The sequence below is a fragment of the Salmo salar genome, chromosome 01, assembly GCF_965601325.2.
Source record: "Salmo salar chromosome 01, fSalSal1, whole genome shotgun sequence".
NCBI classification, from domain to species: Eukaryota; Metazoa; Chordata; class Actinopteri; order Salmoniformes; family Salmonidae; genus Salmo; species Salmo salar.
In genome coordinates this window covers 45,584,351-45,610,632 of record NC_138291.1, presented here as the reverse complement: position 1 = coordinate 45,610,632, position 26,282 = coordinate 45,584,351, and the positions used below count along the sequence as shown (strand labels likewise).

The window sequence follows — 26,282 nt, the reverse complement described above, 5'->3', positions numbered from 1 at the left end:
TTACGTTTGTGTATTGTTTTTTTTATTGAGTAGTATGCTCGTGTGGTGGAGTAGATCTTCATTGGCTATACTCAGCCTTGTCTCAGGGTAGTAAGTTGGTGGTCTGTTAATATCCCTCAAGTGGTGTGGGGGCTGTGCTTTGGCAAAGCGGGTGGGGTTATATCCTGCCTGGTTGGCCCTGTCTGGGGGTATCGTCGGGCTGTCTCAATCTCCAGTATCTATGCTGCCAGGGGGCTAGGGTCTTCCCTGTAGCTCAGTTGGTAGAGCATGGTGTTTGCAACGCCAGGGTTGTGGGTTCGATTCCCACGGGGGGCCAGCACAGAAAAAGAATGTGTAAAAAAAAAAATGAAATGAAATGTATGCATTCACTACTGTAAGTCGCTCTGGATAAGAGCGTCTGCTAAATGACTAAAATGTAAATGTCAGTCTGTTATATCTGGTGTAATTCTCCTGTCTTATCTGGTGACCTGTGTGAATTTAAGCATGCTCCCTCTATTTCTATCTCCCTCTATTCCTCCCCTCCTGGAGGACCTGATCCCTAGGATCATGCCTCAGAACTACCTGGCCTGATAACTCCGGGCTGTCCCCAGTTCACCTAGTCATGCTGCTGCTCCAGTTTCAACTGCTCTGCCTGCGGCTATGGAACCCTGACCTGCTACACATGTGCATCAATGAGAACGAAAACAACACCGTCCACTTAATGTTGTAATATAAATGAATGGCTCAAATTACCTACAGTGCTTTAAAAATGTATTACAATTTAACAATATTTGAATAATAGATATACAAATATGTAATAGAAATGCACACATCTAGGCTAAATTAAATTAAGCCTATAAACATATAATAAGAATAGCCTACGCTTTAATAAAAAAACTCTCCCTTTCTCTCTCTGTGTGTGCTATGTGCAACTCTCCACACAGGATAACATCAGCATGAATGGAGCTGAGGAAATGGTGATTCACAGAAAATGTGGGATACATAAGGTCTGGGGAATGAAGAATAACTAAGTAAGTAAGCCTTGTCCGAGCCAGAACGGCGCATATTTTATTTTAAAAATGATAACAGTGTGTAAGATAATATCTCTAGGGGTTTGAGCACACACACACACATACACACACACACACACACACACACACACACACACACACACACACACACACACACACACACACACACACACACACACACACACACACACACACACACACACACACACACACACACACACACACACACACACAGCCTTTGCATAAACTGTGTGTGTATTTGTTTGTTAGTGCATGTGTCTGTTTGTCCACATGTATTTGTTAGGATGATTCTGCTCTGGGATGCTGGCTATAATTTCTTTTTGCTTCAATCTTCTGTGGATTTAATATTCCAGTTGTCTAAAGATGAAAGCCTTTTGATTACAGGAGCTCAGCCCACACTGGTCGTGTGTGTGTGTGTGTGTGTGTGTGTGTGTGTGTGTGTGTGTGTGTGTGTGTGTGTGTGTGTGTGTGTGTGTGTGTGTGTGTGTGTGTGTGTGTGTGTGTGTGTGTGTGTGTGTGTGTGTGTGTGTGTGCGTGTGTCAGACAGGTAACAGCACAGTGTCAGAGTAGGGAAGAAGAAGAAGGAAGATTAATATGTTCCATAATACATTAACAATCTACATGTAAAGGCGAAAAAGCCATGGGTGTCACTGTCAGCTGCACCTACGGTATGTGTTTGTTTACAGTCCGTGTTTACAAAAGACAGGCAAGCCTTTTCCTGTGGCCTAAGAGAAGCACTGTGTCTGATAGCCGACCAGAGAGAGAAAGAGAGGGGGGGAGGGGGAGGGAGGAGGGCTCCTGGTAGCTTCTTGTAGGCAGTGTGTAGTGTAGGGTTGGTGCTGGCTGAAGGGTGGAGACTGAGCAGCAGCGGGGAGGGCGTATGTCAGCTGGATCAGCAAGAGAGAGCAGCCAGAGCAGAGCAGGAGAGAGGGAGCCACAGCACAGCACAGTGAGAGAGTGTGTGTGTATGAGCGCGCCTGCCTGCCTTCCTGCTAGCCTGCCTGACTGTGTGAGTGTGTGTGTGAGAGGGAGAGTCAGTAAGCGTGTGGATACTACTCCACCAGCCTGCATGTCTCTGGCGTCACTAGGGGAGCAGCACGCACATTACAGAGGTAAGACACACATTTCCACCATTTTCTAACCATTTCTTGTTGTCTTTCCCTTTGTTTGGTTGTAAGACAATGGCTTATTAGGGAGAGTGTGCTTTAGAGGAGACTGTTTGTGTGCGTGTGTTGATTTACAGTCAGTGTTTGTGTCAGTGCTGTAGGGGAGAGAAAGATGCCTGTGTTCTGTTCCCTGGTCTCTACATCATGGAATCCCCTCCTCTTCCTCCTTCTAGATTAGGGAGGCTAAAGCCTCTATATCTCTTTCTCTCTCTCTGGGGTGTGTTTTTAATTTGCTCTCTTTGGATTTCTGATCCCTGTGTGTATGTGAGAGAGTGAGGGAATGAGAGAATGGAATTCTTTCCTCTTTTCCTATTCCTCCTTTTCCTGTCACATTGGACAGGTCTGTTGTATGAGGGAGAGAAATTAGGAGCATCTGGTTAGGGGGAAATTAGCATGAGTGTGGGGTGAGAGAGAGGAGGTTGGGGGGAAGGGAGAGGACTGGAGAAGAGATGCTGCGAGAGAGAGAGAGAGAGAGAGAGAGGGTGACGGGGATGGCGGCAGCTGAGAATGGGAGAGGAATCCCTCAACCCTCCCGTGGGTTCTCTGGTCATTTCTATTCAGAAGGCAGTGGCCATTCAGTACTATTGGGAGATATCAGCACACTGATGAGCTACAGATGCAGATACAAACAGACATTCACGCACATTCAGATGTATAGATGCACACGCACGCGCCCACACACACACAAAAAAAAACACACACACAGTGCACGTTCACACTCTCACATCCCCAGTCAGCCATGTTAAGTGTGCTTGCATTATAAGCCTCTCACTTAATACATCTGTATCTCTGTATCTGCTAGCCCCTGTGTGGTGAGCATTAGCATTTTCCTCCTGTTGTTATTTTGTCAGCCACCAGCCCTGCTTACGTTACAGTGAAATGGTCTCACCGCCACCGCTAAGATCAGATTAGTGTTTTCAGTCCTCGTAATATAGAGGCACACTATAAGTGGAGGGCCAGAATTATGCTACCACTCCATTCCCGGGGTGCCCAGCTCTTGTTGTGAACCAGGACAGAACCGACATGTTGGAGAAAGGACGTGTGCGTGTGTGTGCGCGCGCGTGTGTGTGTGTGTGTGCGCGCGCGTGTGTGTGTGTGTGTGTGTGTGTGTGTGTGTGTGTGTGTGTGTGTGTGTGTGTGTGTGTGTGTGTGTGTGTGTGTGTGTGTGTGTGTGTGTGTGGAGAGGGAGCGCCGAGCTGGCATGTTTTACAGTGCTGGACCGGCTGCAAGGCCACATATTGTTTGATACACATTCATGTTGAGACTGAAACAATGGCACACTAAATGTCAACAGACTCCATAGCTACCCACTATGAGAAACGACAACAATGGACTGTGTGTGTGTAAGTGCGTATACGCAGAGTGCAAATTACACAGTGATGTTTGGGGGGTCTCAATATTTTTCAGGCGGCCGCCTATAGCCCTAATAGTAAAGACCTGTCATTTAATAATAGTGTGTTACCTTTTCATTTGGCATGAACACAACCAGTCGTGATGTTTTAATCTTATTGTCGTACAAATCACTTCAAAAAGTAGGCTACCTGAGCATGTTCATTCACTCCAAAATAATTCCAGCATCCAGACCGTGCACTGTGCACTCACACCATTCGATAAATGGAAAGAGACATCTGTTACAAAACACCAAAAAGTGTAATGACATTCGATTTTTGTCATTGGGTCGAGACTCTTGTAGAATTAAGTAATTGATGTATCTTGCTGACAAAAGGACGTTGTTGTAGAAAGAAAAGTTGGGCCACTTGAAAAGGGTGTGGGGCTTTCCCAGAATGATAAGTGCAGCCCAATGACCATGCAGCCACATGGGGAAAAATGGTTTAAACCATGACACAGAGGTGGGAGTGTTCATTTTATTTGGAATAAACTTTTATAAACAACAAATTACCATAATTTAGAGACCCTCCAAAGTTGGACTTTGATGCATTTAGTGGTGCTCATGTCTCATTCAGGGGGCCTGAGACCCACCTGGGCCCCCCATAATTCACACTCTGTGTGCATGATAGAGAGACAGAGTGAAAGAATACAAATGTAGGGAGACAAAAGGCCTTGACTTTGACAAAAGACTAATCATTTCCCAGTTTGTTACTTTTTCTCTCTTTTCATGAAATACTCATTGTTGCCTTCCATTCCCAGTGGCTCCGTCTAAAAGACTACTGAGTCAGTGGCCTAGTTCTGGCTACAGTAACAAGTGGAGATGATACAGTGTAGAGGCCAAGACTGAGTGTCACGCTTTATATTACTGTACACTTATTGTTTTGTCTGTGTCCCATAGGGTTATTGTGCAGCAGAGGAATTGTCTAGTCTACTAAGTATTGCTCACCTAGATTAAAACTCTGGTACAAAACACTCTTCAGGAGGAGTGTAAATGATTAACGACTCATGGTGTAATCATAACAACATAGAGCAACTCAAGTCCTTCTGCTCACCTGACCTAGAATTCCTTACAATCAAATGCTGGCCATATTACCTCCCAAGAGAATTCTCGTCAGTTATCGTCACAGCGGTGTACATTCCCCCTCAAGCAGACACCACGACGGCCCTCAAGGAACATCACTGTACTCTATGTAAACTGGAAACCATATATCCTGAGGCTCCGTTTATTGTAGCTGGGGATTTTAACAAAGAAAATTTGAGAACAAGGCTACCTAAATTCTATCAGCATATTGATTGTAGTACTCGTGGGGGTAATACACTCGATCACTGCTACTCTAACTTCCGCGATGCATACAAAGCCCTCCCCCGCCCTCCCTTTGGCAAATCCGACCACGATGCCATCTTGCTCCTCACGTCTTATAGGCAGAAACTCAAACAGGATGTACCAGTGACTAGAACCATTCAACGTTGGTCTGACCAATCGAAATCCACGCTTCAACATTGTTTTGACCACCCAGACTGGGATATGTTTTGGTCAGCCTCAGAGAACAACATCGATCTATACGCTGACTCAATGAGTGAGTTTGTTAGGAAGTGCATTGGAAATGTTGTACCCACTGTGACTATTAAAACCTACCCTAACCAGAAACCGTGGATGGATGGCGGCATTCACTCAAAACTGAAAGTGCGAACCACCGCTTTTAACCATGGTCTGGGAATATGGCTGAATATAAACAGTGTAGTTATTCCCTCTGCAAGGCAATCAAACCAGCGAAATGCCGGTACAGGGACAAAGTGAAATCGCAATTCAATGGCTCAGACACGAGACGTATGTGGCAGAGTCTACAGGAAATCACGAACTATAAAAAGAAAACCAGCCACATCACGGACACCGACTTCACGCTTCCAGAGAAACTAAACACCATCTTTGCCCGCTTTGAGGATAATACAGTGCCACCGTTGCGGCCCGCTAACAAGGACTGCCCCCCCCCCCCCCCCCTTCTCCATGGCCGATGTGAGTAAAACATTTAAACGTGTTAACCCTGCTGGCCCAGACGGCATCCCTAGCCACGTCCTCAGAGCATGCGCAGACCAGCTGGCTGGTGTGTTTACAGACATATCAATCGCTCCCTATACCAGTCTGCTGTCCCCACAGGCTTCAAGATGGCCACCATTGTACCTGTATCCAAGAAGGCAAAGGTAACTGAACTAAATGACTACCGCCCCGTACCACTCACTTCTGTCATTATGAAGTGCTTTGAGAGACTAGTCAACGATCATATCACCTCAACCTTACCGGCCACCCTAGACCCACTTCAGTTTGCATACCACCCCAACAGGTCCACAGATGATGCAATTTCCATCACACTGCACACTGCCCTATCCCATCTGGACAAGAGGAATACCTACAGAATGCTGTTAATTGACTACAGCTCAGCATTCAACACCATAGTACCCTCCATGCTCATCATCAAGCTGGAGGCCCTGGGTCTCAACCCCGCCCTGTGCAATTGGGTCCTGGACTTTCTGACGGGCTGCCCCCAGATGGTGAAGGTAGGAAACAACATCTCCACTTCGCTGACCCTCAACACTGGGGCCCCACAAGGGTGCATGTTCAGCCCCCTCCTGTACTCCCTGTTCAACCATGACTGCATAGCCATGCACGCCTCCAACTCAATCATCAAGTTTGCAGACGGCACAAAAGTAGGTGGCTTGATTACCAACAACGACGAGACAGTCTACAGGGAGGAGGTGAGGGCACTCGGAGTGTGGTGTCAGGAAAACAACCTCTCACTCAACATCAACAAAACAAAGGAGATGATTGTGGACTTCAGGAAACAACAGAGGGAGCACCCCCCTATCCACATCGAAGGGACAGCAGTGGAGAAGGTGGAACGTTTTAAGTTCATATACATCTAACTGAAATGGTCCACCCACACAGACAGTGTGGTGAAGAAGGCGCAACAGTGCCTCTTCAACCTCAGGAGGCTGAAGAGATTTGGCTTGTCACCCAAAACCCTGACAAACTTTTACAGATGCACAATTGAGAACATCCTGTCGGGCTGTATCACAGCCTGGTACGGCAACTGCAATGCCCTCAACCACAAGGCTCTCCAGAGGGTGGTGGGGTCTGCACAACGCATCACCGGGGCAGACTACCTGCCCTCCATGACACCTACAGCACCCGATGTCACAGGAAGTCCAAAAAGATCATCAAGGACAACAACCACCCAAGCCACTGCCTGTTCACACCGCTACCACCCAGAAGGCGAGGTCAGTACAGGTGTATCAAAGCTGGGACAGAGAGACTGAAAAACAGATTCTATCTCAAGGCCATCAGACTGCTAAATAGCAATCATTAACTCAGAGAGGCTGCTGCCTACACTGAGACCCAATCACTGGCCACTTTAATAAATGGATCACTAGTCACTTTACATAATGCCACTTTACACATCTTACATTACTCATATATGTATATACTGTATTTTATACCATCTATTGCACCTTGGCTGTGCCGCTCGGCCATCGCTCAGCCATATATTTATATGTACATATTCTCATTCACTCCTTTAGATTTGTGTGTATTAGGTAGTTGTTGGGGAATTGTGAGATTACTTGTCAGATATTGCTGCACTGTCGGAACTAGAAGCACAAGCATTACGCTACACTCACATTAACATCTGCTAACCATGTGTACGTGACCAATAAAATTAGATTTGATTTAATTTGATTGGAAATGTTCCCAATAGGCTGGATTGTGTGGATGATTATATTGTATGTTTACATTATAAACTGGGTGATTCGAACTCTGAATGCTGATTGGCTGACAGTCATGGTATATTAGACTTTATACCACGGGTATGACAAAACATGTATTTTTACTGCTCTAATTACGTTGGAAACCAGTTTATAAATAAGCAATAAGGCACCTCGGGGGTTTGTGGTATATGGCCAATATACCACGGCTAAGGGCTGTATCCAGGGACTCCACGTTGCGTCGTGCTTAAGAACAGTCCTTAGCCATGGTATATTGGCCATATTCAACTCCCCCTCGTGCGTTATTACTTCATTTTGTAATGTATTGCCAACTGCAGCCTTCTTGGCCAGGTCTCCGTTGCAAAAGAGACTCTGTGTCTCAATGGGCTTTTCCTGGTTAAATAAAGGTTAAAAAAAAGAATAAGAACTGTAGCCACGCACACTGTACCTATGGGTTAGGGTTGGAGGTCTGCAGTCAATCAGACTCCCTGTCCGGGAAGTTAGATACTAATCATTAGTAAAGTATTTTTGCAGCCCCTAATCTAAAGTGAGCACTATTTATGCTTTATAAATACTTCATAAATGTTTTGAGTGACCAGTGTAATTTCTCACAAAAAGATGGACATTCCAACAGTACCTGGTAAAAGAATAATCACACAACACAGTATATTTAAGGAAATAAATATACATTTGTGATTAACTAGCTTTCAAAAATGTACAAATGTAGGAGTAATGATAAATAAATAGTGAGCAAACTGTTACCGGGAATGTATACGGACAGCCCTTTTATAACCTTTAAAGGACACATTTGACCTCATACTTACCATTGCACAAGTGAAATTGTACAGTATATTGCACTTTTATAGTTTGAAAAGGAAGGCCATGCCAAAACACTTCCATTTTTTCAATTTTTTCTTCTATTGAACATGCCATAACAAGGAAGGCATTTCAGTTATATGGAGAGTGCCTTACTCCTGCTGTTTTTTTTATGACACTTACCAAAGAGCACCTACTATCTACAAAGATCTATATTGTATCCTAGCAGCGCTTCCCTTCCTTCTTTTTTCTCCAAGTTATCAAACAGTCAATGGTATGTATGTGCCTTGCAGTCTTTTTGTCAGGCCTCGTAGTTTTAACAAGCTTTAGTACCAGTTTTATGATTCCCTCTGTGTAGTGCCTCCATATCTATCTAGGCAGCATGGTTAGTTTATGTACTGAAACATTAAGAGCATACTCCAGTCCTGCACACTCTAAACAAGCCTGAACGTTTGTAAAATTGCCTGTGTCCCAAATGGGACCCTATTCCCTATTTAGTGCACTACTTTTGACCCAGGCCCATAAGTAGTGTGCTGTATAGGGAATATGGTGCCATTTGGGACTGAGACATTATTGTTAACAGTCTAGCGGAGTGAGTCAGACAGTGTTATTGTTGGCTGGCTGATTGATGCCAGAGGAAACTATGTTTATTCCTCCTCAACCAGAGCAACGTAACATAGCACTACATTCCACTCACTAGTGTACATATTTTGCCATGAGGCTGAGAGAAAATGTTGCAGTTTTACAGCTAATTTCCTGTACTTCTACACATTGTTGGCTTATGACCTGTTCATATGCTATCTGGGGGGGGGGGGGGGGGGGGTGACTACCAGGGGGACAACCAACACACAAAAAAAGCCTTTAGGCCCCCCAGCCTTGCAGGGGCCGCGGGGGTGTGTGGTACGCCAGTGGTTATGCGCATTCGATGGCAATATTGGCCATGACAGATTTAAACTACTGAAACAGAGGCTTGCAGGTAATTAAATTTGAAACTAGCTGTCAGCAACACGCAGGGCTGGATTCATTTGGATAAAGGTATATGATCTTTATAGAGGAAAGGGGAAAACAACACCATATTAACAGGCTGTATCATCAAACTTCCAAAAGAGAGCACTGATCCAACACATAGACTACGTCTAAAATGACCATATTCCCTATATAGTGCACTAATTTTGACCAGAGCCATATGGGCCCTGGTCAAATGTAGTGCAGTATGTAGGGAACAGGGGAAATCCTCTCTCAAATCTCTCTGAGCCCTGATAATTTTGCGATTTACATCATCCCCAACACTACTCCCTAATAGAAGGCACATGGCCTCTGTAGAACCCTGTACCAGGGTTGTGTCCCAAATGGCACTCTAATCCCTACTTAGTGCACTACTTTTGGTGCACTACCCATAGCACCAGTGCCCATAGCAGCCTATACCCCATAGGATGGTTGTCAAAAAGTAGTGCACTACGTAGGGAATAGGGTAAGCATTAACATAAACTATTTTACCATTCATGTGAAGTCCATCAGTCAATGCCATCCAGAGACAAAGGAACGCATCTACACACTACACCACACTAATGAATTTAAAAATACTTTAAAAATACACTCAATCTATTAGTATAGAATCTATAATAAAGATTATAATCAAAATGTGCACCTACTCACAGCTATCTGCATCTCTACCCTCCTTGGTCACTCACGCTTTCTCTAGCACCTGATCTAGAATTAGTCCTCTGTCTCTCTGTCCCTCCACCATTACAATCCTATTCGTGAGGCAGGCCCCAGACCAGTTGATAATAATAACCTAAAATAACCACAGTATCTCCATGCCCTGGAGGCAGGGCCCTGCCTGCTGTCTCCTCGGATCCCAGGGAAGGCATCATTTCCTGGGTCACTGCCCTCTCCCCTCCCCCCTAAACCTTGGAGCCCCGGTTCTACGTCCTCCTCCCCTTCAGGCAGGCAGAGCAGAGTCAGGCTGGGCAGTGCCTGCTGAGGCCAGGGGAGGGGACAGATGTCTGGGATAATCTAATGGTGGTGGGGGGTGGTAGTCTGACTTTGATGGAGACACTATAGGACAGGATCTATTTATGCACTAATGTTCAGCTGGAGCATCACAGAGACTAAAATGGCGTCTCAAATGGAACCGTATTCCCTATGTAGCGCAGTACTTTTGAACAGCGCCCATAGGGTTTTGGCCATGCACTATATAGGGAATAGGGAGTCATTGGAACACACCCATTTCAACATCATCACAACCCTGTCCCATGAGTGTACACGACCGGAGAAATCAGAAATGTGATGTCTGGGACTAATACTGTACAGCACAAGCACTACAAACTGTATACAGCACTAGTGGAGGTAATAGAATTGATCATATTGTTGTTATTATTGTGCTTGGTGAGCAAGACCACTCTGAATATTCCACATACTTCTCACTTATAGTAATTATTCTGAAGCAAGCACACTATTTTTCTTGTTACTGTTTGTGCATGTCGTCATCATGGTTGAGTCATGCTCCCGGGCGGAGCAGAGTAGTAGGATCTGGACTGAGAAGGATGTACAAGGGGCATCATAACTAGTGATCCAGTTCCCTCCTCTGCTCCCCTGTGTCCCAGCCTTCTTTTTTCACCCTCCTATCCCTTCTAATGTCCCAGGCCTTTCGCTTCCTCCAACACAGACTGGTGTTTAGGGATGATTCAAAAAGCACCCAGCACGTGTCATCCTGCTTCATCCCTCCTACAGCACTATCTTATCAATCATTCACTCATCTGCCTCTCTCTTCATCTCTTTCCGTTTTCCTCTGTAGGATCTAGTCCTGGGGTGTTTAATCACCCTGTAAGTCAGAGACATAATCACAATCAGTGGAGGGCCTCGTCACGAACACACACACACACACACACACACACACACACACACACACAGTTCCTCACCTCTTCCCCATGCTGCGAAGCCCAGGGTGTGAAATCAGGCAGGGGAGCTTTATTGAAACACAGATTTAAAGAGCGACTGCTTTTAAAAAAGGAACTAATCCCTTTGAAAACGGCGTATGTGGCATCGATATAATTCAGAAACAGTAATTCTAGTGTCAACATTTTTCTTAAAACTGCATTGTTGGTTAAGGGCTTGGAAGTAAGCATTTCACTATAAGTTGTATTCGGCGCATGTGACAAATACCGTTTGATTTGATTTGAACATTGTCTACAAAGTGTAAATAGGATAATTTATGGTCATAATGTCAGTGTCGTCTAAAACGAAGTTTGGAACAGCTGTGCGTCTCGAAGGTTGGGCTTTGATTTGACGATGTCCATTTGCCCACTAACATGGGGTGAACAGCTGCGGTGATTGCTCTCAATCCAATAGCGTAGTGAGACAGACCTGCCTTGCAGCTCCGACTTTGTTAATATAAGACAACACGTCGCACATTTATTTTACTTGAGAAATACTGCACCAAACACTTTTATAGGTGAAAAATTGCACAACAAAAACATCCTCAGCAAAAACTTCAAAATTAATTACAGATTTTTTGGCTTATTCTGGCTCATTCTGGAGATTTTGACTTCTGGGAAGTTAAATAGGCTTCCACATCTACAGTGTCTCATGGGGGACAAACATCATTAACCAAACGCAGAATCGGTTAGGAAACATACCTCCAAGACTGAAATGTCATTTTTCTAACAAGCAACAGATAAACACACGTGCCAATCGGTGTGTTCAGTAGTTCTTAAATAAGTCATTTTATTAGAAGAGACTGGGAGACATGAGAGGAAAGAAGAAAGTAACTGAGAGAGTGAAGACAGAGACAAAATAGACAGTGATAGAAATGGATGGTGGATGACAGCATCTTCCAGCCCATTTGTTATGAGTGGAGTTTAACCACACTGGAAGGAAGTGACATGGACACATGTTGCAACATTCGGGGAAATACAGACCACATAAGCCTGGTTCTAACATGTGTCCTTTGTCCTGATCTTCTGATTGTGCCCACATTTTTAGACAGGTGTAAACGATTAAAAGACACATTGTGATCTGATCTTTTCTGACCACATCCGGAGGTAGTCAGGCACGCATTGTGTCTGGATATCTTACATGTGGTCACAATGCGGACACAGTGGACGAATATGAGACACACTTTAATACCATGTGTAAACATTTCTGAAAATGTGGTCAGAATCAGAACGTGGACAAGATCAGGACAAAGGATGCATGTTAGTGGAAGGTACAAACAAGGTGTAGTTGCTTTAACATTGTGTGAGGAGATGATTTGCGGTGTTGGGATTCCCTTCCGCTGCAAATCTGTTCTTGTAGAGTAATTGGCCCATTTAACAGAGGCAGCAGAAAACCAACTCACAGATGCATGAAGAAGAATGGATCCACTGGGGGGAGGGAGGGAGGGAGAGAGAGAGAGCGAGAGAGAGAGGGGGGAGAAAGAGAGAGGGAGACCAAGAGAGAGGGGGAGAGAGAGAGAGCCCTTCAATACTGTATATGGTGTAAGAGAGCTGTGACATTCTGACGCACGGTAACCAGACAAGAGAGGCTACACAGGCCCCCATATAATTTAACTGGAATACAGCAGGCCTCCGATGGAAGGAAGAAGCATGCAGTCAGTGTCTGTACTTTACTATCTCTGTACTTTCTCTATGCTGTGCTGTTCTGAATGGCTGTACTCTGCTCTCTCTCACTCTCTCTACAGAGTAGGGCTGAACCAGAGTTCTGACAGAACTGCAGGCCAGAAGGACACCAGGACAGTGTGCGGCGGAGTGAGCAGACAAGGTAAGACGGAGAACACAGAAAAGAGCGTGCCGTATAGCCTGCCTGCCTGAGAGTGTCTGTGCCATAATGCACATTGAGAAATGGGCGAGCCCGGGATATTAGAATGTGTGCGTGAAGAATGAATGTGTCTGTGAGTCTTGTAATGTTACAGTGCGAAACTGAGGGAGATCCCATCTTACACGTACTGTACTGTACTAATACTTTGTACTGTGCTTATATTTACTGTGTTCTCAACTTTGAACGTTTTAGAAAGTTGTGCCAATGATAAGTACTTGACAGCTGTTCACAAAGTGGTCAGCGGCAAGAGATAAGGTCTGCGTCGCAAATGGCACCCTATTCCCCATATTGTGTACAACTTTTGACCAGGGCCCTTAAGGCAGTAGTGCTGCCCTATAGGGAGCATTATAGGGAATAGGGTGCCATTTGCCATATGGTGCCATTTGGGCACACCCAAGGTGTAGGAGGGTTTAGTCAAAAATAGTGCACTATACACAATTTGGGACGCACTTAAGGTCTTTGTCCATTTAGAAAGTCGCACGTTATCACTGTATAATAGAATGTCATCGTTATCAGCATGTTGACACCATGTGTAACATTTCAGAGTGGCATTTTGGGTAGCAGATAGGACAGGGTTCAAGAGTGTTAACAGTCTAGACACTGATAGCCAAGACTCCATCCATTCATCCTCCATTTAGTCCTATGAAAAGATTAGGTTCAGGGACATATGTATCAAGCTTCTCAGAGTAGGAATGCTGATTTAGGATGAGTTTGGCCCTTTAGATCACAATGGATACGATTACATGAACAGGGGGTACCTGATCCTAGTTCAATACTCCTACTCTAAGACTCTTGATACATATGACACAAGATCATGAGTCCTCTGGTACAAATTATTATTTCAGAATCTGGCAGTTTTCTATTCAAACAATTCAATACTAAGTAGGCTATACAGTGCATTCGGAAAGTATTCAGCCCCTTGACTTTTTCAAAACTTTGTTACGCTACAGCCTTATTCTAAAATTGATAAAATCATGTTTTCCCTCATGAATCTACACACAATACCCCATAATGACGAAGCAAAAATAGGTTTTTAGAAAAATGTGCACATTTATAAAAAAATACAAATCTGAAATAACACATTTACATAAGTATTCAGACCCTCTACTCAGTTGTAACGCTTTTGGTTTGGAGACGTAGCGGAGTCAGGCGCAGGACACAGGTTTGAGTGAAAACAGTCTAGATTACTCAAAAAACACAAGCAAAAGCTCCAACAGCAAAACAACAGTGTGAGGAGAAACACCTCCAACAACCACTGACAACGAACAATCACGGACAAAACAGAAAGGTAAGCCAGAGGGTTAAATAAGGAACATAATAAGGGAATTGGAACCAGGTGTGTGTAATCAAGACAAAACAAAACGAAAAGGGAAACATGGATTGGTGGTGACTAGAAAGCCGGTGACGTCGACCGCCGAACGCTGCCCGAACAAGGAGAGGGGCCGACTTCGGCGGAAGTCGTGACAGTACCCCCCCCCCTTGACGCGCGGCTCCAGCAGCGCGCCGACACCGGCCTCGGGGACGACCCGGGGGACGGGGCGCAGGGCGATCCGGGCGGAAACGGTGAAACTCCTGGAGTAACGACGGGTCCAGAATGTCCTCCGCCGGTACCCAGCATCGCTCCTCCGGGCCGTACCCCTCCCACTCCACGAGGTACTGAAGGCCCCTCGCCCGATGTCTAGAGTCCATAATGGCTCGTAGTGTGTACGCCGGGGCCCCCTCAATGTCCAGAGGGGGCGGAGGAACCTCCCGCACCTCAGACTGCTGGAGCGGACCAGCCACCACCGGCCTGAGGAGAGACACATGGAACGAGGGGTTAATATGATAATCAGGGGGGAGTTGTAACCTATAACAAACCTCGTTCAGTCTCCTCAGGACTTTAAATGGCCCCACAAACCGCGGACCCAGCTTCCGGCAGGGCAGGTGAAGGGGTAGGTTTCGGGTCGAGAAACAGACCTGATCCCCCGGTGTATAAACCGGGGCCTCACTGCGGTGGCTGTCGGCATTCGCCTTTTGCTGCCTGATGGCCCGTTGTAGTCGTACATGGGAAGCGTTCCATGTCTCCTCCGAGTGCCGAAACCATTCATCCACCGCAGGAGCCTCGATCTGGCTCTGATGCCATGGTGCCAGGACCGGCTGATAACCCAGCACACACTGAAAAGGGGTTAGATTAGTAGAAGAGTGGCGGAGGGAGTTTTGGGCCATCTCCGCCCAGGGGATAAACGCCGCCCACTCACCCGGCCGGTCCTGGCAATAGGACCGCAGAAACCTACCAACCGCTTGGTTGACTCTCTCCACCTGCCGGTTGCTCTCGGGGTGGAAACCTGAGGTAAGGCTAACCGAGACCCCCAGGCGTTCCATAAACGCCCTCCAGACTCTAGACGTAAATTGGGGACCCCGATCAGACACTATGTCATCAGGCACCCCGTAGTGCCGGAATACATGGGTGAACAGGGCCTCTGCAGTTTGTAGAGCCGTAGGGAGACCGGGCAAAGGAAGGAGACGGCAGGACTTTGAAAACCGATCCACAACCACTGACAAAGAACAATCACGGACAAAACAGAAAGGTAAGCCAGAGGGTTAAATAAGGAACATAATAAGGGAATTGGATCCAGGTGTGTGTAATCAAGACAAAACAAAGCGAAAAGGGAAACATGGATCGGTGGTGACTAGAAAGCCGGTGACGTCGACCGCCGAACGCCGCCCGAACAAGGAGAGGGTCCGACTACGGCGGAAGTCGTGACATCAGTACTTTGTTGAAGCACCTTTGGAAGCGATTACAGTCTCGGGTCTTCCTGGGTATGACGCTATAATATTGGCACACCTGTACTTGGGGAGTTTCTCCCATTCTTCTCTGCAGATCCTCTCAAGCTCTGTCAGCGTCGCTGCACTGCTATTTTCAAATCTCTCCAGAGATGTTCGATTGGGTTCAAGTCCGGGCTCTGGCTGGGCCACTCAAGGACATTCAGAGACTCATCCCGAAGCCACTCCAACGTTGTCTTGGCTGTGTGCTTAGGGTCATTGTCCTGTTGGAAAGTAAACCTTCGCCCCAGTCCGAGGTCCTGAGCGCTCAGCAACAGGTTTTCATCAAGGATCTCTCTGTACTTTGCGCCATTCATCTTTCCCTCGATCCTGATTAGTCTCTCAATCCTTGCCACTGAAAAACATCCGCACAGCATGATGCTGCCAACACCATGCTTCACCGTAAGGATGGTACCAGGTTTCTTCCAGACGTGACGCTTGGCATTCAGGCCAAAGAGTTCAATCTTGGTTTCATCAGACCAGAGAATCTTGTTTCTCATGGTCTAAGAGTCTTTAGGTGCCTTTTGGCAAACTCCAAGCAGGCTGTCATGTGCCTTTTACTGAGGAGTGGCTTCTGTCTGGCCACTTTACCATAAAGGCCTGATTGGTGGAGTGATGCAGAGATGGTTGTCCTTCTGGAAGATTCTCCTATCTCCACAGAGGAACTCTGGAGCTCTGTCAGAGTGACCATTAGGTTCTTGGTCACCTCCCTGACCAAGGCCCTTCTCCCCTGATTGCTCAGTTTGGCTGGGCGGCCAGCTCTAGGAAGGGTCTTGGTGGTTCCAAACTTGATGGAATGATGGATGCCACTGTGTTCTTGGGGACCTTCAATACTGCAGAATTGTTTTTGTACCATTCCCCAGATCTGTGCTTTAACGCAATCCTGTCTCGGAGCTCTACGGACAATTCCTTCAACCTCATGGCTTGGTTTTTGCTCTGACATGCACTGTCAACTGTGGGACCTTATATAGACAGTGTGTGTTTTTCCAAATCATGTCCAATCAATTGAATTTACCATAGGTGGACTCCAATCAAGTTGTAGAAACATCTCAAGTATGATCAATGGAAACAGGATGCACCTGAGCTCAATTTCGATTATCATAGCAAAGGGTCAGAATACTTATGTAAATAAGGTATCTGTTTTTATATTTCATAAATTTGCCCAAATTTCTAAAAACGTGTTTTCACTTTGTCAGTATGGGTTATTGTGTGTAGATTGATGAAGATTTGTTTTTATTTAATACATTTTTGAACAAGGCTGTAACGTAACAAAATGTGTAAAATGTCAAGGGGTCTGAATACTTTCCCGAATGCACTGTACACTAAACTATAGTGTAGTGTTCAGCCATTCCTAATTGAATTGTTTCCATATGACCTACATTCCCTGATGCACTGCAGAAACCTTCAACAAGTGACTCGGGTATCTATCTGATGATGATATTATGGCCTGTTTTGACATCTCCCATGAGCATTGAACATTATGATATTGTGGCCCCATTAATAGCATTATTTGAGAGTTGTTCAGAGTTTTGTCAATGAAGCCCTTGTCATGTAGTTTCTGCCCTATTTCAATGAGTGGGGTAACTTAAATTACATTCCCATGTTCATTTGGAAGACTAAGGCCGGGATTCAATCCAAGGCGAGTTGTAGGGAAGCGCATTGGGCTGTCTTAAATGCACCTTTTAAAGGCATTATTCCCGATGTTCACGAAGATCACATTCATAGTAAACGTTCCAAATGTTGGCTGAAGCGTAAATTACATTTAAAAGTCAAGAGCGACGCGCTTCTCTAAAACAAACCTTGGAGGGCTTTTTTTAATCTGTATTGCTGAAGCGTTACGCGATAGTAGCATTTGTCGGCTCAATTGGTAATTTCCAATTGAGCCGACAAATGCAGAGTTTACCATGACTGCAGTCTCCACTAACATTTGCCATTCAATTTCCATCATGCTGTAACTCAGAACTTTCGCAATACGTGTTGAATAGAGCCCTTAATCAGTACCCTTCTGTTGGTCCAACATATGACGTGGCCCCTGGGGACCTCACCCTCACAGTGCTGGTCTTCCTGACACCCATCAGGGGCCAACATGGAGAAGGGCAGGCATATGGCCTCCACAGAGGGGACCCAGATGAGAACAGATTATTATTATATAGTGTTTCAGCCAGATTACAGATTATAACACCCTGCTCACAAATATGAATACATACAATGGACCTTACTCTGTGTTACCTCTCTGAAATAATTATCATTGTAGTATTCACTAATTCTAGCATTTTAGTATAGTATAATCCCAGTCGATATTAGAAAAAACGCTGCAGCCCCGCCCGCCTGTGGGGAAAACAACCTGTGGATACCTACAGTAGGTCACAGTAAAAGCTTAACCTTTTTCAAATGCAATTTTCTTCTTGTCTGCTTGTTTTCGTCAATTACAAACTACATTTAAGAAAAGTACAACATGTCCAAAGATTACTTTTCAACATTGCATGCTCCCGAGCATTCTCACTACTTAATATTGTAGTGCTGCCCTCATGCCCCTTTTTATGAAAGTGCTAGCAGCCATGTGAGTGAGTGCTAGCTAGCTACTGTACACACCGGAACATTAAGCTAGCCAAGACCAGCATATTAAGCTAGCCAAGACCAGCAACACAAACAAACGGACTATACTAAACAAGTTAAATGTCTTACCTGTGATTAAATGTTTTTCACACACATAGCTACGTGTAGCCTACTTGGACACATTTCCCACTCTCCCATGCCGAGTAGCCTGAAACCACTGGCCTCTTCTTCCAGGCTCTATTTCCCTATGTGGGAGCATTGCGAACCGTAGGTCGGGATTTTGGACCTGGTTACATATACATTGAACAACACAGAAGCTTTCCGGCATGTTTGTTGAAGAAGTTGGCTGTTTAAAAATGGGAGTCAATGGGAAAGAATGTGTGTTTCCCCCAATTTATGGGCGTGGTCAAGGGGAATCCCTTCTTATGATGTGAACACGAGTCGGAGTATTGAATAATATCCAATTCCAGTATTCAATTAATATATTCAGTGTTCTAGTTTCAGTATTCTACTATTCACTATTCAATACTACATTAAAATCAAATCAAATTGTATTTGTCACATGGACCAAATAGAACATTTCACCTTTACCGTGAAATGCTTACTTACAAGCCCTTAACCAACAATGCTGATTGCAAGAAAAAAAGTAACACAATAAAATAACAATAATGAGGCTATGTACAGGGGGTACTGGTATCGTGTCAATGTGCAGGGGTACAGGTTAGTCGAAGTATTTGAGGTAATATGTACATGTAGGTAGGGGTAAAGTGACTATGCATAGATAATAAACAGTGAGTAGCAGCAGCGTAAAAAGGGGATCAATGCAAATAGTCCGGGTAGCCATTTGATTAACTGTTCAGCAGTCTAATGGCTTGGGAGTAGAAGCTGTTAAGGAGCCTTTTAAACCTACACTTAGAGCTCCAGTACCGCTTGCCATGCGGTAGCAGAGAGAACAGTCTATGACTAGGGTGGCTGGAGTCTTTGACAATTTTTTGGCACCACCTGATATAGAGGTCATGGATGGCAGGAAGCTTGGCCCCAGTGATGTACTGGGCCATATGCCCTACCCTCTGTAGCGCCTTGTGGTTGGATGGCGAGCAGTTGTTGCAGTTGTATAACTTTTTGAGGATCTGGGGATTCATGCCAAATCTTGTCAGTCTCCTGGTGGGGAATAGGTGTTGTCATGCCCTCTTCACAACTGTCCTGGTGTGTTTAGACCATGATAGTTTGTTAGTGATGTGGATGCCAAGAAAGCTCACGACCCACTCCACTACAGCCCCGTTGATGTGAATGGGGGCGTGCTCAGCCCCCCTTTTCCTGTAGTCCACGATCAGCTCTTTTGTCTTGCTCACATTGAGGGAGAGGTTGTTGTCCTGGCACCACACTGCCAGGTCTCTGACCTCCTCCCTGTAGGCTGTCTCAACATTGTCGGTGATCAGGCCTACCAACGTCATGTCATCAGAAAATGAAATGATAGCCACGCAGTCAATCAATCAATCAATGAAATGTATTTATGAAGCCCTTCTTACATCAGCTGATATCACAAAGTGCTGCACAGAAACCCATTCTAAAACCCCAAACAGCAAGCAATGAAGGTGAAGAAGCACGGTGGCTAGGAAAAACTCCCTCCCCAGTCGTGGGTGAACGGGGAGTACCGGAGGAGACTAAGCGCTCACCCCTGATGGACACCCGTGTTGAGGATCAGCGTGGCAGATGTTTTGTTGCCTACCCTTACCACCTGGGTATTAAATTAATATATTCAGTATTCAATCAATCAATATCTTTATTGTCCTAATTGGGAAATGTGTAGTGCAGTCAGGGTTACAACAATCAAATCAAATCAAATCTTATTTTTATATAGCCCTTCGTACATCAGCTGATATTCTCAAAGTGCTGTACAGAAACCCAGCCTAAAACCCCAAACAGCAAGCAAAGCATGTGAAAGAAGCACGGTGGCTAGGAAAAACTCCCTAGGAAAAACTCCCTAGAAAGGCCAAAAACCTAGGAAGAAACCTAGAGAGGAACCAGGCTATGAGGGGTGGCCAGTCCTCTTCTGGCTGTGCAGGGTGGATATTATAACAGAACATGGTCAAGATGTTAAAATGTTAAAATGTTCATAAATGACCAGCATGGTCAAATAATAAAAATCATAGTAGTTGTCGAGGGTGCAACAAGCACGTCCGGTGAACAGGTCAGGGTTCCATAGCCGCAGGCAGAACAGTTGAAACTGGAGCAGCAGCACGGCCAGGTGGACTGGGGACAGCAAGGAGTCATCATACCAGGTAGTCCTGAGGCATGGTCCTAGGGCTCAGGTCCTCCGAGAGAAAGACAGAAAGAGAGAAAGAGAGAATTAGAGAGAGCATATTTAAATACACACAGGACACCGGATAAGACAAGAGAAATACTCCAGATGTAACAGACTGACCCTAGCCCCCCGACACATAAACTACTGCAGCATAAATACTGGAGGCTGAGACAGGAGGGATCAGAAGACACTGTGGCCCCATCCGATGATACCCCTGGACAGGGCCAAACAGGCAGGATATAACCCCACCCACTTTGCCAAAGCACAGCCCCCACACCACTAGAGGGATGTCTCCAACCACCAACTTACCGTCCTAAGACAAGGCCGAGTATAGCCCACAACGATCTCCGCCATGGCACAACCCAAGGGGGGGGCGCCAACCCAGACAGGAAGACCACGTCAGTGACTCAACCCACTCAAGTGACGCACCCCTCCCATGGACGGCATGGAAGAACACCAGTAGGCCAGTGACTCAGCCCCTGTAAAAGGGTTAGAGGCAGAGAATCCCAGTGGAAAGAGGGGAACCGGCAAGGCAGAGACAGCAAGGGCGGTTCGTTGCTCCAGCCTTTCCGTTCACCTTCACACTCCTGGGCCAGACTAAACTTAATCATAGGACCTACTGAAGAGATAAGTCTTCAGTAAAGACTTAAAGGTTGAGACTGAGTCTGCGTCTCTCACATTGGTAGGCAGACCATTCCATAAAAATGGAGCTCTATAGGAGAAAGCCCTACCTCCAGCCGTTTGCTTAGAAATTCTAGGGACAATTAGGAGGCCTGCGTCTTGTGACCGTAGCGTACGTGTAGGTATGTACGGCAGGACCAAATCGGAAAGATAGGTAGGAGCAAGCCCATGTAATAAAACAACATTAATTAAAAACAGTGACAACCATCCAAAAAATATACACGTAAGATAAATAGTGAGATCGGTTACCGTTCTTAAAATCATGAAATAGGAGCAGTTTAAAGGAGGCAATCAGCAGTTGCTCTATAGTACATCCATTTTGGACTTAAAAATGAATGATATGGACCCATTGATTCTTGAAGAATATAACTTAGAAATGCCTCATGATCTTAGATCAACTGTCGTACCCCATCAGCACCCATAAGTTTGTTTTACTCCAATGTTTGTAAACAAAGTAAACGCAAACAAATACTGTATAGCCTCAAAACATGATGTCATGGATGGTCACTCCTTAAATCCATAGATCTGTCTATGAATTTGACAGTGGTTACATCTCTACAGCCCCATCCCTCAGCTTTCTACAGAGACAGTTGCGGGGTGAACGCTTTGTCATGGTTTCAACTGCTGATTGCCGCTTTAAGTATTCTAGTATTCCGTATTCAATATCCCATTGTAGTATTCAATTCATATATTCGCTTGTTCTAGTATTGTAGCATTTACTATTGTCATGGAAATTCTCACACAGGGACACACAAAGTCAATCTTAAATGAGGTTCCATCCAACTCAATGCACCATAGTACACGTGTTAATCAGAAGCTTTCCCTGGGCAGTCCCAGCAGTTATCTTATATACGGCTATACACAGACAAGTTATATTTGCATAATTAATTCATCATTACCATTTTGTTTCATTCATGTAACCGACCAATACTGGTTCATAACATGTGACAGACCAATACCTCACGAGGCTTCTTCTCTCTAAGCTGAGACCTTGAAACTGAGATATCTTTTTCGTTTCTCAAAACAAGGTCTGGGCGTACTGCCAAATTGCAGCTACTGATAGTGAAGATTCATTCAGTCAGCCACTTGCATGAACACAGAAATTGGTTTATAGAACAGCACATGAATAGAACACAGAAATGAGTTATAAGAAAAACACAAACATTAAAATTTCCATCACACTATTCAAGGGACACAGTTTCACGGTAGAACGGCCCATCCAATCAATCAATGTGACCCCTGCTGCAGTGGTTGTTGCCCCGCCCTCCTTCTGTTGGCACCACTGAGGTGTACTGTATCATAGCTTGGCACGCTCTAGTCTACTCTATGAGTGGGTTCCCATCGCCATTCTGAGTCTCCTTCCTCTCACACTGTCCTGCTGTGTGTGTGTGTGTGTGTGTGTGTGTGTGTGTGTGTGTGTGTGTGTGTGTGTGTGTGTGTGTGTGTGTGTGTGTGTGTGTGTGTGTGTGTCAGGAGTATGAGAACAACCAGAGCAACCACGGCTGCATCTGAAATGTCACCTTATTTTCTATGTAATGCATTACTTTTGACCGGGCTCTGGTCAGACGCAGCCATGGTTGCTCTGGTTGTTCTCACACTCCTCACACACACACAATAGGGAACAGGCTGCCATTTCGGACGTCACTCCATGTCCTGAGAGCCTTACAGGCAGTGAAACACTATAGTATACATTATGCTATTGATACAACTTAGCCTGTTTACTATAAATCCTCTTTATAATATCTGTTCCTTTGCCTCACTTTCTCCAATGCAGTTTTTTTTTTATTGCTCTACTGTCTATGCGTCACATAGACAGTAGGGCCAGATTTGAACACATGTCGTTGTTGCCTGGTATAGTTTGCTGTAGGCAGCGGCAATAACCACCTGCCCACCCAGGTTTTAATGTGAGGCGGTGTGTCGAAAGATAAGGATTGAGTCTCCTAAAATGTGAAGAGAACTCGGGTAGCTCAGTTGGTAGAGCAATGCTCTTGCAATGTCAGGATAGTGGGTTCAGTAGCGGAAGTGCATAAAGATGGTGGCCTCCATGTACTTACCACAAATGCCTTGTTTACAAAGTTCGCCGTATTGTACATTGTTCTCTGTTACTCTTTTTTGTATCATCATTCGCACATTATACATAATCCCAATCCTAATCCCAATTCTAGCTACAAGACGCAGGCAATTTGAAAAAACAAAAAAGTAGATAGTGCTGTTTATTGGCGCATTGAACATGTCGTACTTACACCCAAACAAGGGCACTGCGTTCATCCACCTCTGGCCTGCTGGCCCCCCTACCTCTGAGGAAGCACAGTTTCCCGCTCAGCCCAGTCAAAACTGTTCGCTGCTCTGGCACCCCAATGGTGGAACAAGCTCCCTCACGACGCCAGGACAGCGGAGTCAATCACCACCTTCCGGAGACACCTGAAACCCCACCTCTTTAAGGAATACCTAGGATAGGATAAAGTAATCCTTCTAACCCCCCCCCCCCCCCCCCCTTAAAAGATTTAGATGCACTATTGTAAAGTGGTTGTTCCACTGGATATCATAAGGTAAATGCACCAATTTGTAAGTCGCTCTGGATAAGAGCGTCTGCTAAATGACTTAAATGTAAATGTACTTTAAAAACTCCATGGATAGAGGCAAAATCATGATGTCATATTTGATTTCCAATTTACCCTTCGCTAAACCCCGCCCCCTGTGGTTACTGTTGCAACCTCAGACAACATTTTCCCCGGAAGCCCAATTCTCCATTCAACCACTGGCGAAATCCCCTCACAATGATCTCAAACGATGTTTTTTAATACACAATGAAATTGAAACACATACATTCATGCGATTTAAAAGTTAGCTTGTCAGAGGTGCCGGACTCAACAATAGTTGATATGCATTGGAGTGCTGCAATTGGTTGCCCAAAATTATTGGGCGGGGCTTAGTGAAGGGTCAATTCTGACATCTTTATGCACCTTCGCCATTGACCCTTCGCTCAGCCCCACCCATAATTTTGAGAAACCAATCGCAGCGCTCCAATGGATAGCAACTGTTGTCGAGTCCGACACCTCGGACAAGCTCTGTTTCAAACACATGAAAGCCAGTGAGGGCATCTAACTTCCTGCAATTTTACACATTTTGCTATGGGGCAAATAGAAACATTTGCAGCTTTATAGCTTATCTCATGCTATTCTACACATTTTGCCATGAGGCTAAGAGAAAATGTTGCTGTTTTAAAGCTAATTTCCTGCAATTCTACACATTTTGTCATGGGGCAGATAGGAAAATGTACATTTTCATAGCTAATCTCTTGCTATTCTACACGTTTTGCCATGAGGCTGAGAGAAAATGTGCTGTTTTAAAGCTAATTTCCTGCAATTCTACACATTTTGTCATGGGGCAGAGAGGAAAATGTACATTTTCATAGCTAATCTCTTGCTATTCTACACGTTTTGCCATGAGGCTGAGAGAAAAGGTAGCATTTTTAATGCAAATGAAAGCTAAAATATAGGTTTGTTGACTGTGATAAAGGCATTGGATTATGAGCTGTCTTGTAAGCTAAATGAACAAATGAAATAGGCAGTGCCATGGCGCATTTAGCCATAGAAGCACAGTGACATATGCCTCAATACAGTCATATTCATGGATTATTGGGGTTGTGGCTTCCAGTTAGTTATTTTTGGCAACCCATCCCGTGAGAATGGATGTCATTCCAGTTCATCTGTCCTGTGATATTTCTGATGATATTTCCATGTTTAGATAAAAATATAAATAATGTCCCGTTTGGAACACTGACAAGTAAAGAGCATAAAAAAACATTTAATAGTAAAAAAAAAAATGTTTTTGCTCAATCTGATTGGGTGGGCCTGGCTCCTCCAATGCCTATGCTCTTGCAACATACCCATGAGTTTCATATTTAGCAAGGGGTAGTCTGTGTTTAATTTCATTGTGTATTGGAAAAACAGTTTGAGATCATTGGGAGGGAATTTCGGCAGTGGTTGAATGGGGAATTGGGCTTCTCTAGAAAATGTTCAAGATTGCAACAATAACCAAGGGGGGTGGGGCTTAGAAAATGGTCACCTGGGACCACCCATACATTAAATGCATGCAGCATGCATAACTGTAATTCACCTTGGATAAAAGCATCTGCTAAATTACATATATTTGTATATGTTACCTCAGGTACACTGTGCTCGGTTGTAGAACCAGACTGAATAAAGCATGATAGGGAGGTAGCTGACCAGCTGACCCGCACAGCACCACCTCCGCATGCTGTGGCAGAAGCTTACTCAGCAGACATACTGAAGTCCGGTCCCTGTCCCTGTCACAGACATACTTCAGTGCATGGGTTGCCTCCCAAATGGCACCTTATTCCCTTTATAGTGCACTATTTTTGACCAGAACCTTGTGTGGTGCCATTTGGGGTACATAGACTCTGTTACAAATACAATAAAAAAAAGAATGTTACAGCCCCTGCTTAAACTATAGACTACTTTACATCCAGTACATCCAGTATTTCCCTTGATGTGGCAGTAATTGTGAATACTTTCAAGTACTCAAAAAAATATTGATAACCTCTATTCTTACTTGTGTAGGTACAGTTGAAGTCGGAAGTTTACATACACTTAGGTTGGAGTCATTTAAACTTGTTTTTCAACCACTCCACAAATTTCTTGTTAACAAACTATTGTGTTGGCAAGTCGGTTAGGACATCTACTTTGTGCATGACACAAATCATTTTTCCAAAAATTGTTTACAGACAGATTATTTCACTGATAATTCACTGGATCACAATTCCAGTGAGTCAGAAGTGTACATACACTAAGTTGACTGTGCCTTTAAACAGCTTGGGAAATTCCAGAAAATGATGTCATGGCTTTAGAAGCTTCTGATAGGCTAATTGACATAATTTGAGTCAATTGGAGGTGTACCTGTGGATGTCTTTCAAGGCCTACCTTCAAACTCAGTGCCTCT

At 44.8% G+C, this 26,282-nt stretch overlaps 1 protein-coding gene across 1 annotated transcript in view; it reads left to right on the top strand.

Annotated features, from left to right (window-relative positions):
• The first annotated feature begins 1,905 nt into the window (after positions 1-1,905).
• LOC106603227 (guanine nucleotide-binding protein G(I)/G(S)/G(O) subunit gamma-2) overlaps positions 1,906-26,282 on the top strand; it is a 35,808-nt gene continuing 11,431 nt past the window's right edge. Inside the window, exons 1-2 of the mRNA XM_014196597.3 lie at positions 1,906-2,143; positions 12,840-12,919. The gene's annotated coding sequence lies outside the window, so the exon portion shown is untranslated. The remainder of the gene's footprint in view (positions 2,144-12,839; positions 12,920-26,282) is intronic.